This window comes from Colobus angolensis, unplaced genomic scaffold (assembly GCF_000951035.1).
Source record: "Colobus angolensis palliatus isolate OR3802 unplaced genomic scaffold, Cang.pa_1.0 Scaffold153, whole genome shotgun sequence".
NCBI lineage: Eukaryota > Metazoa > Chordata > Mammalia > Primates > Cercopithecidae > Colobus > Colobus angolensis.
Window position 1 is genome coordinate 2,760,795 of NW_012114633.1, and position 14,506 is coordinate 2,775,300.

Consider the following 14,506-nt stretch of genomic DNA (forward strand, 5'->3'; position numbering starts at 1 on the left):
TGTCTAAAATATGTGATACCTACTTCTGATTAAATATATAACATTTTCAATAAAATATTAAGAGTTACAATATGTTTTGAAGCAGTGTGTAAATTGTGAAGTAATTTTAGAATGTTCCTAAAGTAATTCATATTAGATTTTCAGGTACGGAATTTCTTTTTAAATAAATGACAAAGTGTTAATAAATACACCAGATTCTGAATTTTTAACACCATTTGGAAAGTGGCCTGAGAAATATATCAAATTCTGTTTTTTATCTATTATTCATGTGTTTATTCTTAACTCTATCTCTTGCAAATATCATCCCAGGCTTATTCCTTATCTATAAAAGTAAGGGCAAGACAGAGCTACTTCTGATGGCTTAAATAAATATCACTTGTACGGTTTTAAATTTTGAAAACACTTTTTTAAAAATTTGAAAGCCTTTTTTCAGGTTGTTGACTTGGTTTTTTTTTTTAACTTGTTAGGAGTAGATTTGGGAGAAGCTTATTTTACAGGCCTGCTCATAATTTTAATCCGTACTGTGGAGTGTGTCACAGTTCACAGCCAAATCACCAGATGTATTTCCCGTCTCAGAAAACCAGATTTCCCCTCTCAAGTTGTTGTTGTTGTTTAACTTTTATTTTAGGTTGAGGGGAACATGTGGTTTGTTACATAGGTAAACTTGTATCACTGGGGTTCATTGTACTGATTATTTCATCACCCCGGTATTAAGCCCACTACCCAATAGTTGTCTTTTCTCCCCCTCTCCCTCCTCCCACCCCTCACCCTCAAGTAGACCCCGGTGTCTGTTGTTTCCTTCTTCATGTCCATGAGTTCTTATCATTTAGCTCCCACTTGTAAGTGAGAGCCTGAGGTATTTGATTTTCTGTTCCTGGATTAGTTTGCTAAGGATAACAGCCTCCAGCTCCATCCATGTTCCCACAAAAGACATGAACTCGTTCTTTTTTTATGGCTGCTCTCAGGTTTAAAAATTAAAGAAAAGGAATAATTTCTTTCTGCTTCTGAATGGAAGTTGAAATTCATGGAAAATAGAATATAATGTATGCTACTGAAAATATACAGTCAGTATATATGACACACCTTTGAACACAAGACCAGTCAATGGTAAATGAACACTGCTCCTTCACTTTATCTTCTGATGGCTCTGTCAAAGCACAGAAGCATGCTGAGATGATTCAATATGGAAGATGAACGTTGGCATTAAATAGCAGTAAACCACATACTGAAACAAGCTATTCCCTTTTCAATTCTTTCAGTCCTTTGAAGGAGGAAATTTAAATTGGTGCCAGTATGTCTGTAATCCCTCTAATACTTGGTGAATTCTGTTTTTTTTACAACGAGGAAACAGGCTTCAGCTCAGAGCCTTTGGCAGGCCTCAGTATATAGCTAGAATTTAATAGCACTGTTTTCCTTGTATTTGTTTTTATGGTTATCTTCTATTGAGGCAAATTAGATTCATTATGCATTTAGAACAATGATCTCAAAATACCTTTTAAATAGATTTCCTTGAGCAAAAACCCTTAATTTTAAAATGAGAACTATTAAGTAAACTCTTTTTTTGTTTGTTTTTGTTTTTGAGACAGGGTCTCACTTTGTCACCCAGGTTAGAGTACAGTGGCACAATCACGGCTTTCACTGCAGCCTCAACCTCCCAGGCTCCAGTGATCTTCCCACCTCAGTCTACTAAATAGCTGAGACTATAGGCGCACCACTATGCCTGGCTAATTTTTGTGTTTTTTATAGAAACGGGGTTTCACCATGTTGGCCAGACTGGTCTCGAACTCCTCCTGGGTTCAAGCTCACCTCCCAAGGGTAAATGCTATTTTAGTGGTACAAGAAAATAATAACTAACATGTATTGAGTGCCTAATAAGTGCTGTAGCACTTTATCGGTATTAATTCATCTGATCCTCGTTAACAGCGCTATAAAGTGTGCAGTATTATTCACTTCATTCTCTGGTAGAACTGAGGAAACTGAAATGTGGGGTACTAAAATAACCTGTTTAGGTAACATGGGAGAGCCAGGCTTTGAGGCCAAGAGCTCTGTCCCACAGCCTATGTCTGGACCATTACACAAATAGCTCTAAGCAGCCAAGTCAGTGCTGGAGGTTTCAGAAACACTGACACAAGTGTTTCTCCCATCTTTAAAGGTCCAGTTTAACTTCCTTGAAGATCACCGTGAGCTCCACTTTTCTCTGTAGCTTCTGCTTTCCCTAACTCCGATTCCACTTCTCTTTTGTACCACATGGAAGGCTCATAGTTATTTATGCATTTTTACTTAATTTATATTCATCCTAAGTATACAGTAGGCCCCCTTATACTTCTCTTGAATTCAGTAAATATATGTTTAAAAGGGGTTTTAAGAAATTGTTATTAAAACTGCTTCAATGATTAGTGCATTTTTAGCATTTGCAAAAATAGGGGATTCTTTTGACAAATTAAAAAAAAAAAAACATTTCCACTTTGTGAAACTAAAAAAAAGTTTTCAGCGAAAAAAAATGTAGGAAGTTGGTAGTGATTTTGACTTTTGAATGAAAATCTCACTGAAAGAGCATTAATTTATTACTTTTGGAAAGATTTCTTGCTTTAAAATGCTTCAGTAATTCCAAACAAAAGAATAGATTTAAAATGTTCTTAGAGGAGAGGAAGAATAACATTATGGCTTGTGACCTACAAGATCTAAGATACAATATAATTCTTGCCAATTATTGCCTCAGAACAATTCTATACTTAACAAATTTTCCACTGTGTGTGGTGGTAGCCCTACAATTAACTGAGTCATGTACAATATTCATATTACCAGAATATAATTAAAATTTCCCTTATTTTGCAATATGAAATTCAAAGCTTTGGAATTGTATTGTAGACTAAATAAACTTTTAAATGCATGGAAATTGGAATATTTTAAAATATATACAGATTATAAATAAGTTTCTTAAAGACAAGTTAATAGGAATATATAATAACTCATAATTTCAAGAACCACAACTTTAAAAATATCTGCTTTTCTGAAAAATAAGCAAACCTTCATCCATTGTATTTTATTACAAAATACTATAGAATTTCAAGGTATAAAGGATTATAAAATTTACCTAGTTCATCTTCTTTCGTATATTCAAAATATATTCAAATACCTTGCAGAAATTCAACATGCAACTAGTTTAGTTTCCAGTTGTTTATTTCTTTATAAGTTGATTATTTTGAACTTATAATGCAATCTCTGTTGTAAGAAAAAACAAACAACAACAACAAAAAACCCAAAATGGTTAGATTCCTAGGATGGGCTACCAGTGCTTATAAAATACAAGTGAAAATACCATATTATAAACTTTGGGGGATTAGGTGGGATCCTGGAAATTATCTAATCCAATTGATTTCTACAGATAAGGAAATTTATACTACACATTGCTTATAGAAAGAGTAGAAAAATATATTAGGCAGTAAGTACAACCAAACATTTAATTGACTGAATAGTAATTATGGTTAAAATTTGTGTTTAAGACAGAAGAAATGTAAACGGAAACTTTTGAAAAGACTTTCTTAAGAGAAATTTGGGAAATTTTTTAAGGATTAGAGCCTTGTTTTTCTTTCTCTTCTATCCCCTATCTTTGGCAACAGTGGTTAAAACTCTGCAACTCTATCTTCTCTTCCCACTCCTTCCCTTTTCTCCCAGCATCCACTGTGAGGACTTGTATAGTTAACTAAGCTGTAACACTGTTTTAGGCCTCAACCACACTGGCTACTGTCCGCTCATTCCTGGTCATTAATAATTGTCTGTTAACAACACAAGCTAGGGTGGAGAGTAGGTTAAAGTGCTCTGCTCCCCATCTCTGGAATGTATTCAAACCGTCTTCCACTGCACACTGCATTCTTGGCCGCCTTATTCCTCACAGTCCCAGCTTTGGCTTTGCCCTTCTCCACCCGGTTTGCTGAGATCAATGTCAAGTCTGTGCCCACTCTCCCAGCTCAGTCTCTGGGCTTCTAGGTCAAAGGACTGCAGCCAAAGGACTCAGCAGCTAGAGTACCCCTGTGAAGCACTCCACATGAGGGTGGATGGAGGATTTTGTTTCCTTGACAAAGGTGTGTGACTTGTCAGCCAAGATGTTGGCTTTTTCATGAAAGGAGCAAGGAAATAGGAGGGGGGCATGTTAAGGAAGGGAGCCCTTCTTGAAGCAAATGGGCAAGAATTGGAAGGAAGTGGGGAAAGAGAATGGAGATTACAGAAGACGTGTCTGTGCTTACGAGAAGTGACTAAAGTAGACATAACTATTTTGGGAGAAGTGAAAAGCCAAAGAAAAAGTACCAAGTGCAGGGCTCCCCTGAAAAAAAAAATGGAAAGAAAAGGCAGAGGGGCCAAAGAAGAGATCGTCCTCACATAAACTCCTCTACACCAGCCTCTTGACGTGGGACAGATGGGAGTGTTGGAGTGGAGTAGTTGGGACAGATCTGCAGGGAGAAGGGACAGAGAAACAGCAGCCAGTCTTCTCTCTCCGCTTGGATTGCAAGAGGTAAGTGTCAGGAAAAGGAAAGAAAAGGAGAATGGGTTCAAAAACTATGCCAGCACACCAAATACTTTACCATGCTGATTCAGATATCATCCTGAGTTGCCATATCACCCATCTAGCTACCAAAAAAAAAAAAAAAAATTGAATGTGTTAATATTGATGAGTTGGCAAACTGTCACAACAAATTACTCAACACTGCCTTCTAGGAGCGGATACTTTGAAAGGACAATGCATGTATCCTACAATAAGAGACTTTTAAACTACTGAAATACAGATAAATCAAACGTAGCTCTGTTTGCATATAATTGCAAAGTTACATCTTTACAGTTTGAATTATATTGTTGTGTACCTGGACTTATACATCATGACTCAGCTTACCCAGGACTAGCAGTAATACGTGGAAGTCAAAAACTTTAATGTTTTCTAGCTATGGTATTTTTTCATTCCTTACTATAATAATTTCTCATAGTGGCAGAGTAAGGGTTTTTTCCAACTATAAATTATATTCCTTAAATAAACTGTTCCAAATAATCACAGTGTTGCAGAGGTTAGGGGCTCATCATTGCTGGTAAAAAAAATAAACAACCTTTAGAACAGCAGTTTGGCAAGTCGAACCAAGAGTTTCAACATGTCTATATGATTTCAGCCAACAAATTCACTTCTAAGATATTATGCTAAGTTTGTACACATTTAAGTTTATACATTTTTATTACAACATTATTTGAGAAATGGAAAAAATCAAAAATGTATTGGTTAAATAAGTTGTATTACATCTATATGATGGAATATATTCAATTAATATTTAATAATATTGGGAAATGCTCATAATGTTATGGGTAAAAATGGAACAGAGCAAAACAACCTGTAATATCTCTACCTATATAAACATGGAAGGAAATTTACTAAATTTTAGCAGTAATTATCTCTGGTGATGGTATTATAGATAATTTTTATTTTCTTCTTTATGCTTTTTTTCAATTTTTAAAAATTTCGGCCAGGCGCGGTGGCTCACGCCTGTAATCTCAGCACTTTGGGAGGCCGAGGCAGGTGGATCACGAGGTCAGGAGATGGAGACCATCCTGGCTAACACGGTGAAGCCCCTTCTCTACTAAAAATACAAAAACTTAGTCTGGCATGCTGGCATGTTTAGTCCTGGCTGCTTGGGAGGCTGAGGCAGGAGAATCACTTGAACCCAGGAGGCGGAGGTTGCAGTGAGCCGAGATCATGCCACTGCACTCCCGCCTTGGTGACAGAGTGAGACTCTGTCTTAAACACACACACACACACACACACACACACACCTCAACATTAAACATGCATTACTTTGAAAATCTGGAAAAAAAAAATTTTTTTTTAACAAAGATCCTGCTTCAAAAGCAGTTTACAAATAAAAATGAAAACAAAATTGTATGTATTTATCCACTTGTTTGCAGAGGGCAACAAAAACCAGGTCAACAAAAACTGGGAGCCAAAAAGTATGTGTCAAGCACTTAGTATGTCATCTGTCCTGTATAACTGCATGTCTTGAGGGTATACCATCTGACACATGGTGGACCCTCAGGACATAGATACCCCGCCACACCAAATACTTTCACCATGCTGATTCAGATACAATCCTGAGTTGCCTTATCACCCAACTAGCTACAAAAAAATTCAATGTGTTAATATTGATTTTATATATATTTATAGATATAGAGTTGGCTTGAACGGCTTTAAATCTGATGTCACAAATAGTCTCTTTTTTTCCTGATTAATCGTTCAAGCATGTATCTTTTTATATCTTCCTGAGGATCCTCCTGTTCCAGGGACCTATGCAGTCCCAGAGCTTTTGCAGTTCAAAATGTGACGTTCACTGGGCTTTCACACCCAATGACAGAACTGGCATCTGGACCACCTCTGATGCCCTGTTTGTTTGTTCCGGTCCCTGTTTAGCTGCAGAAAACTGGCCCACCATGTGCCAAACTGGTCCAGTGCTGCTTGAGACCCATCTGCTGCTATGGTTCCTTAGGGGAGGATAGCAGAGCCCCCTTTCTCTTGAGACTGCAGTTCTTTCTTCATTTTGCAGATGCAAGCATCTCCCAAGTGTGGGCTCCAGACCTGCCTTGATCATCTCCACTCAAAGCTGCCCTCACCCTTTCCCCAGGTATCAAACCACCAGTGATGGCTCTCTTTCAGACCTATACAGTAGAAGGGGCCTAAATTTATTAACTACTTTTTGGTTTTAAATTTTGCTTTACAGTATCTTTTCCAGCATCAGTAGATTTCAAGTGATGCTCATTCCTGTCCTTCCACCCTCTCAGTTTGCCCAATAGTCAAGGTTCGTTTTCGTCAGGACTATTGACATTGCTGTGAAGTTTCCCGTGGCAGGCTGCCCAGATGCTTCTGTCCAGATCCTCTGAGCACCAAGCAGTTACACAAGGCCCCTCTCTGTGGCTGGCTCATTGTCGCCTTCCACTCCCACTCACATACTATGGATGGGTAGGAGTTTTTATGCTAAGGTCAAAAATAGGCAGGTTACTTACTTAAAAGGTGGCATTTTGCAAGCAGAATGGATACTCAGAGAAGAAGATGGACAATGTGAGGACAATCAGAGGCAGGAAAAGATGTAAGGAATTTGGAACAGTCCACGCTCCCCATGCAGCAAAGTGGTCTGACAACTGGGAGTCCTCTCAGAGAAAGAAGGGAAGGCTCATTGCTGCCGGGAGCACTCTTGATTGTCCCTTGCTCCGTAGGCTCTGGCAGCCCTTCAGACAACATCACTAGCTCCCCCGCTCCTGCTCCTGCAGTGTTTCATCCCACTTTCTTCACTTGCTTTCACCTTCCTCTCAGGCACCCAGTGTGTTACTGATGTCTGCATTTGTTTCCTGACAAGGAAGAACGTGATCTGATCCAAATATACCCAGAGTTATTAAGGTTGCCGTGTGCTACTTTTCCAAAGATGTTTATACCTGGAGACTATTTGCTTGTTCAACAATTAAGCACTGACTGAGGGATACACACTAAGCCTATATGCACAAGAAAATTTAAAAAATATCTGCCCTAATTCCTGGTCTAGAAAGGGGAATACACATTAAACAAGCACTTGCACACATTATAAGATGTTCTTAGTCACACAAAGAAAGAGTGATGGTTCTGGTTTGGGTAGGACAGAGGGGTGGAAGTCAGTAGGCCTTGTAAGCAAGCAACAATTGGACAGGTCTGGAAGGATGAAATTAAGACTCAGGAAGTGCAGGCACTCCCCAGCAAGTACAGAAGCACAGAGGCAGTGAGGCAACATGAGGAGTAACTTAGGGAAATCAGTGTAAAATGAAGCATAACTGATTCCAAATGACTTGAGAATTACATATGAAGAGGGCAGAGGCAGAAGATGAAATTGTAGAGACCAAATTGTGCAGGAGCCGCCTCTGACATGCTAAGCAGTCTGGACTTTATCTTGTAGCTGTAGTTCTTGCTACCAGTGAGTGCAAGAATCAAACTGTGAGTGTCAGACATGAGAATAATAGATATGACTAAGGGAAGAGATAAATCATTGAAAGGGGAACAAGGGGGCTTCTGAAGTGTTGGCAAGCAAGGCTCTCTCTTGTTCTGGACCATGGTTATGTGGATGTTCACTTTGTAATCATTGAACTGCACATTTATGCTTTCTGTACTTACTGTACACTGTACTTCCCAATTGTGAAAAACTCTTTAAGAAAATCAAACTGGGTTATTTATTGAAAACAGATTCCAGGATCTCCCTGTCAGACATACTGATTGAGTAGGCCTGGGCTGGCACTTGGGAAATCTGTACTTTTTAAATGATTACCTTAGTGAAGGACCTGAAGCCAGAAGGGACCCCTAGACCACACTTGGAGAATACAGGTAGCCCTTTTGGGGAGCCATCCAAAATATTTAAGCAAGATGCTAAGAACAGAGATTTGTCTGTCTGAATGTTGTGGATAAAGGGAGGGGAAGAAGTTGAGGGTGGCCTCCACCTTATGCCCTATTAGCACTTGCAGGTTCTGTGGCCCATTCCTTTTGTGTTTTTAAGAGATGTGACAAATAAGGTGCTAATGACTTATACAAATTTTTTTTGAGATGTGTTTTCTTTTGGAGTTTTCTTAAATATGAAAATTTTGGACTTCAGTACTTTAGTAGCTGAATTTGAGGCATGGACCAAGCCCCTGGGGTAGATATTCTGGGGTAGGGAGCAACTATGTAGAATTTCTTAAATGAGGGCATTCTCAGCCTGTGAGTCATAGTTGTTCCACTACTGACCTACCATCATTACGACATAGGCTTAGTGATGATTGATTTGTATGGATGCAGTTAAATTCATTTTCTTATGCCCCTGTATAATCAGAGGGATATTTTTGAGACTTAAAGCCTCCAATATGGTATTCTTCCAAACTTTAATCCTTCTGAAAAAATATAACAAGTTTTGTTGCAAAGTTTTTCCTTTGGTGCTGACAGTGATGGAAATAGAAAGAGGAAACCTTACTTGGCCTTAAGCAGAGAATGAGAAAATCCAAAAATCTGACACAAAATTTGCACAGATTTTTTTCCCTCATAATTAAAGTACTGAGGAAATGCCATAAGATGATTCTTTGTGAGCAGAGCTCATCCATTCATCAGATCAGTAAAAATTTTAGCAAGCACAAAGTGTTGGCTGGGATTAAGAACATAGGAACTGCCTTTAATTCCAGTATTCTGGGAGGCCAAGGCAGAAGGATCACCTGAGTCCAGGAGTTCGCAACTAGCCTGAGCAATATAGTGAGATCCCGTCTCTACAAAAAATAAAAACTTAACCAGGCATGATGGCAGACGCTTGTGGTTTCACCTACTAGGGAGGCTGAAGTGGGAGGATTGCTTAAGTCTGCAGTCCAAGGCTGCCATGAGCTATAATGCCTTTGCACTCCAGCCTGGGCAACAGAGTGAGAGCCTGTCTCAAAAAACAAACAACATAGGAACTTACTTCTGGTAAGTGTATAAATTGGCACAAACACTTTGGAGAGCAATTTGGCAGTATTTATTCAAGTTAAAGCTGTGCATACTCTGTGAGCCAGAAATTGCGCTCCTAGGTATATTCTCTGAGAAGCTCTCTTACCTGTGCCCAAGGAGATACATACAAGAATATTCACAGCAGCATAGAAAATAATTGGAAATGATGTGCATTAGATCAACAGAAGAATTTATGGGTAAATTGTGAAATATTCAATGAATATAGCTATGAAAATGAATGAAATAGATATGCATATCTCCCATGGAAGAATCTCACAAACAAGGTGTTGATCAAGTTGACCAAAAATCAGGTTGCAAGACCAGACACAGTGGCTCATGCCTGTAAATTGGGAGCATTTTGGGAGGCCAAGGCAGGAAGACTTCTTGAGGCCAAGAGTTTGAGACCAGCCTGGGCAACATAGCAAGGCCCTGCTCTACAAAAAATAAAATTAGCCAGGCTTGGTGGCACATGCCCATGGTCCTAGCTACTCAGGAGACTGAGGTGGGAGGATTCCTTGAGCCCAAGAGTTGTAGGCTGCAGTGAGCTATGATTGCACCAATGCACTCCATTCTGGGTGACAGAGCAAGACCCTGTCTCTTAAAAAAAAAATTTCTGTTGAATGTGTAGAATATATTTCTATCCAGATTAAAAACTTGCAAATGCTATTGTGTGGGAAACAACAACCATTGTTGCTGCAATGGTAGCCTGTAAGTACACTAACAGGCAAGCTATTCAAGGGATTGTAGAACAAGAAAGGCTCATGAACCAAAACAAAATCCTCAAATCACTTGGCTTAGTAAATCAATTTAAAACACACCATAAGAAGCTAGGTGAAAGACATGGAGTGGGTTAACACATTTAAGATGTGTCACAGGAAGCAGGGTGGAAAGATGACAACACCTGAATCCTCAGTCCTGTCTCTCCTTGCCACATCAGCCTTCCTAACCAAGGGTTTGCTTGCAAAGATCAGAGTTGAGATTTAACCAAAGCAGCCCAACAGACAGGGGTGTTTGGGGTCAAAACACACACTTGCTCTAAAGTCTTGGGAGCAAAGTAGGTCTGGTTGACGGCGGTAGCTTGTCAGTTAACCTCATCAACAGCTATGAATTTTATTTACATTTCTTTTGCAGAGGATGCAAGGAGCCAATGGTTGGCCAAATTAAAACCTTTTGAATAGAGAATGCCTGATACGCCTTAAGTATCTTCAGTGCGTCATGAAAATTGGATGATTCAGGGCCTCATGTATCATGACTATTATGTGTTTCTTGCTCTTTCCATCTCTTTCTAATTATTTTCATTACGCAAATGCGCTACTCCATTTTGTAGGAATTTTGCCTGTTTCATAAGCTACTTGCTTCAATTCTTAGTTTCATTTTTTTCTCCCTATGTGTTTGTCTTATTTTGTATAGCAGAATTGAATATTCTTAAATAATCCAACAAACATACATTATAAATACATGTGTAGTATGGTTATAAAAATAAATGCTTAGAAAGATTAATCCCCAAGTTCAGAATTTGCCTAACTATGGTAGAGGCATAAAGGGGTGCGTTAAGGATGGAATTACAGGACTTCAGTTATACTGGTAATGTTTTGTTTCTTAATATGGATGCTGGGTATGTGGGTGTTTATTATATTATTATTTATAATTTTGTGCATCTGAACTTTTAAAAAATAAATTTAAGAAAAGTTTGAAACAGTAAATACCTGGAGTCTTCCATATAACAGACATTTGATACTTTTCTTTTTTTTAAGACACAGAATCTTGCTCTGTCGCCCAGGCTGGAGTGAAGTGGCACAATCATAGCTCAGTGTAACCTCAAACTCCTAGGCTCAAGCGATCTTCCTGCCTCAGCCTCCCAAATAGCTACAACTATAGGCATGTGACCACTATGCCTGGCTAATTTTTTAATTTGTTGTGGAGACAGGGTCTTGCTTTGTTATTTAGGCTGGTCTTGAATTCCTGGCCTCAGGTGATCCTCCTGTATCAGTCTCCTGAGTCACTGAGATTGCAGGTGTGAGCCACAGTACCTGGCCCTATCATTTTTTATTTTAATAAAGTTAAATAATTTGACTAGGCTAACTTAATTGATATGTTATCTCTCTATTGCTAGGTACACACATGTATTTTTTAACAAACATTTGCTGAGTACATAACTATTTGCACTGTACCAGTTGACATGGGAGATGAAAAGTTGAATACAGACTGGGTGCGGTGGCTCATGCCTGTAATCCCAGCACTTTGGGTGGCCGAGGCAGGTGGATCACCAGAGGTCAGGAGTTGGAGACCAGCCTGGCCAACATGGTGAAACCCCATCTCCACTGGGCATGGTGGTGGCACCTGTAATCCCAGCTACTCGGGAGGCTGAGGCGAGAGAATGACTTGAACCTGAAATGAGGAGGCTGCAGTGAGCCAAGATCGCGCCATTGCACTCCAGCCTGGGCAACAAGAGCGAAACCCTGTCTCAAAAAAAAAAAAAAAAGAAAAAAGGAAACGTTGAGTGCAACAAAATTCTTACTCTCAAGTAGGAATTACTCTCAAACTTTCACTTTAGTCATGGAGTTGACACTATTGCAAAAATTAGTACAATTCAAAGGCATGATATATGTGCCTCAAATAAAGTACAAATTGTGGGTGGTCCGAGTAGGTGGAGCTTCATTCAGAGGATGTGAGCAGAATGCATTTAAGAGGAAGGTGACATTCAATCTGGACGTTAAAAGAAGTAGATTTCAACAGGCAAAAATAGAAAGGAAGGCATTGCAGGACAAGGAAATACAATGCACAAAGAAGCAAAGAATGGAGTGTTCAGAGCAGCAACTTGTCTGAATTGTTGGATGGGTATGGGAGAGTACTGCAAGGGTGGGTGGGAAGGCAAGTTAGGACAAGAGTCCTCTACAGCATTAACGGGTTATCTGTGGATGGGATTATGAGGGATTTTTATTTTCTTCTTTGTAATATTCTGTACATTCTATATATTCTGCAGTGACCACATATTACTGCTTTGTCATGGATTTTTTTAAATTGACATAAGAGGATTTCATTTCTAGCCTTCCAAGTCATTCCAGTTGCCCCCTTAGCTATGGAAATGTTGGGAGTAGAGTTTACCCATCCTTCTGGTATTATGCTATTCTCTGAAACCCAGGGTTAACAAAATTGGTCCCCGATGAAGTGGTTGGATAGTATGAGGATGGAGCCCTGACCATCTGGAAAGGCAAGGACACATTTTCTACCCTGCTCTTTCAAGATTGATCAGGGTAACCAGGCCAAGGCCCATTCTCAGAGAACAGTAATGAGGACCTGAAATAAAATTATCATTAGGAATCAGCAAACCTAAGTTGACATCCTAGGATAAATTTAAGGGCCTAGGCATTCTTGGAGGAAGCACAGCATGTGGCTAAGTTAGAAGCTGCTTGGGACCCAGCTACTCTGGTTCTATGCTGAGAATATGGGAAATGGTGACTATCATTGACTGACAGGGACTCCAAGAGAGCTATAATTGTAGGACCCCAGGTTGGAGCCCCAGCATGGCTAGGCAGGGCCAGATGCAGCAAGGGCATTTGCCACAGCATGGACCATGCAGGACAATACTTAGAGAGAGCCCTGTGAGGCTGCAAGGAAGGAGAGCACTAGTGAAATGGTCAAGCGTCCCACTTCTCTCTAGACCTAGCAATGGAAACACAACTCACCCTTGTCACTCTTTGGACCCAGTAAGACCATAGTGTCTTTTTCTTTTCTTTTCTTTTCTTTGAGATAGGGTCTTACTCCAGTTGCCCAGGAGAGAGTGCAGTGGTGTTAGCTCACTGCAGCCTCTACCTCCTGAGCTCAGGTGATTCTCCCACCTCAGCCTCCCAAGTAGCTGGAACTACAGATGTGTGCCACCATGCCCAGCTAATTTTTGTATTTTTAGTAGAGATGGGGTTTTGCCATGTTGCCCAGGCTGGTCTCGAACTCCTGGACTCAAGCAAGGTGCTTGTCTTGGCTTCCCAAAGTGCTGGGATTACAGGCGTGAGCGACCACACCCAGCCCATAGTGTCTTTGGACAATTTGGGGAGAGTCTATATTAGACTTTCTCCTGATAGGGTAAGTGAGGATTTGAGAAATTAATTACAAAAATAAAAGTCATGACTATAACAATAAAGTGGTTTTGTGGATTAGGTCATACAGTATTGATCTATATTATCCAAATATTCTGCAATCAACATGTGTTAATATATAATCTGATAAAAGTTGCTTTTATAAGTCTTATTCTAAGTTACCAAATTAGCTTTAAAATATAACGTATGCTCTTTGGTACATATTCAAAATAAAAGTAGTAAAATATTAATATAAAGATTTTTTTACATTAATCTTATAAAACCACTTGATTTTGTAACTGGTCTCTGACAGTGTCTAAAGTTTGTTTCCTTGACCAAAAGGGCTTTGCTGTACTGTCAACACTGAGAGCCTAATTAGAAATGCAACATGATCGTAGCAAAGTCGATGGTGTCCCGTAAGGCCCATTCCACACAACCAGCAAAGTGAAGCTATGTTGTGTGATCATCCTGCTGTTTTCTAATCTACTTCATTCGGTTGGATATGTAAGCATCTTGGAAACAGTTTCTTCCCTATCTAGAACTCTGCAAGTCTCATACAACATCTTCAAATAATTTAAGTTTGTCATATCTTTAAAATTGAGATTTTTATAGCTGATACTCATGCTTGGCCTGTTGAAATATTAAAAAGATAAAATCTGCAAAGTAGTATCATTTTTTGTATTTTTTTTCTGCCGTGTGACTCAGAATTTTTTTTTTTTTTTAATTAGAAACAGGGTCTCACTGTACGGGTGTGGTGGCTCACGCCTCTATTCCCAGCACTTTGGGAGGCCAAGGCAGGCGGATCACGAGGTCAGGAGATTGAGACCATCCTGGCTAACACGGTGAAACCCTGTCTCCCCTAAAAATACAAAAAATTAGCCAGGCATGGTGGCAGGTGCCTGTAGTCCCAGCTACTAGGGAGGCTGAGGCAGGAGAATAGCGTGAA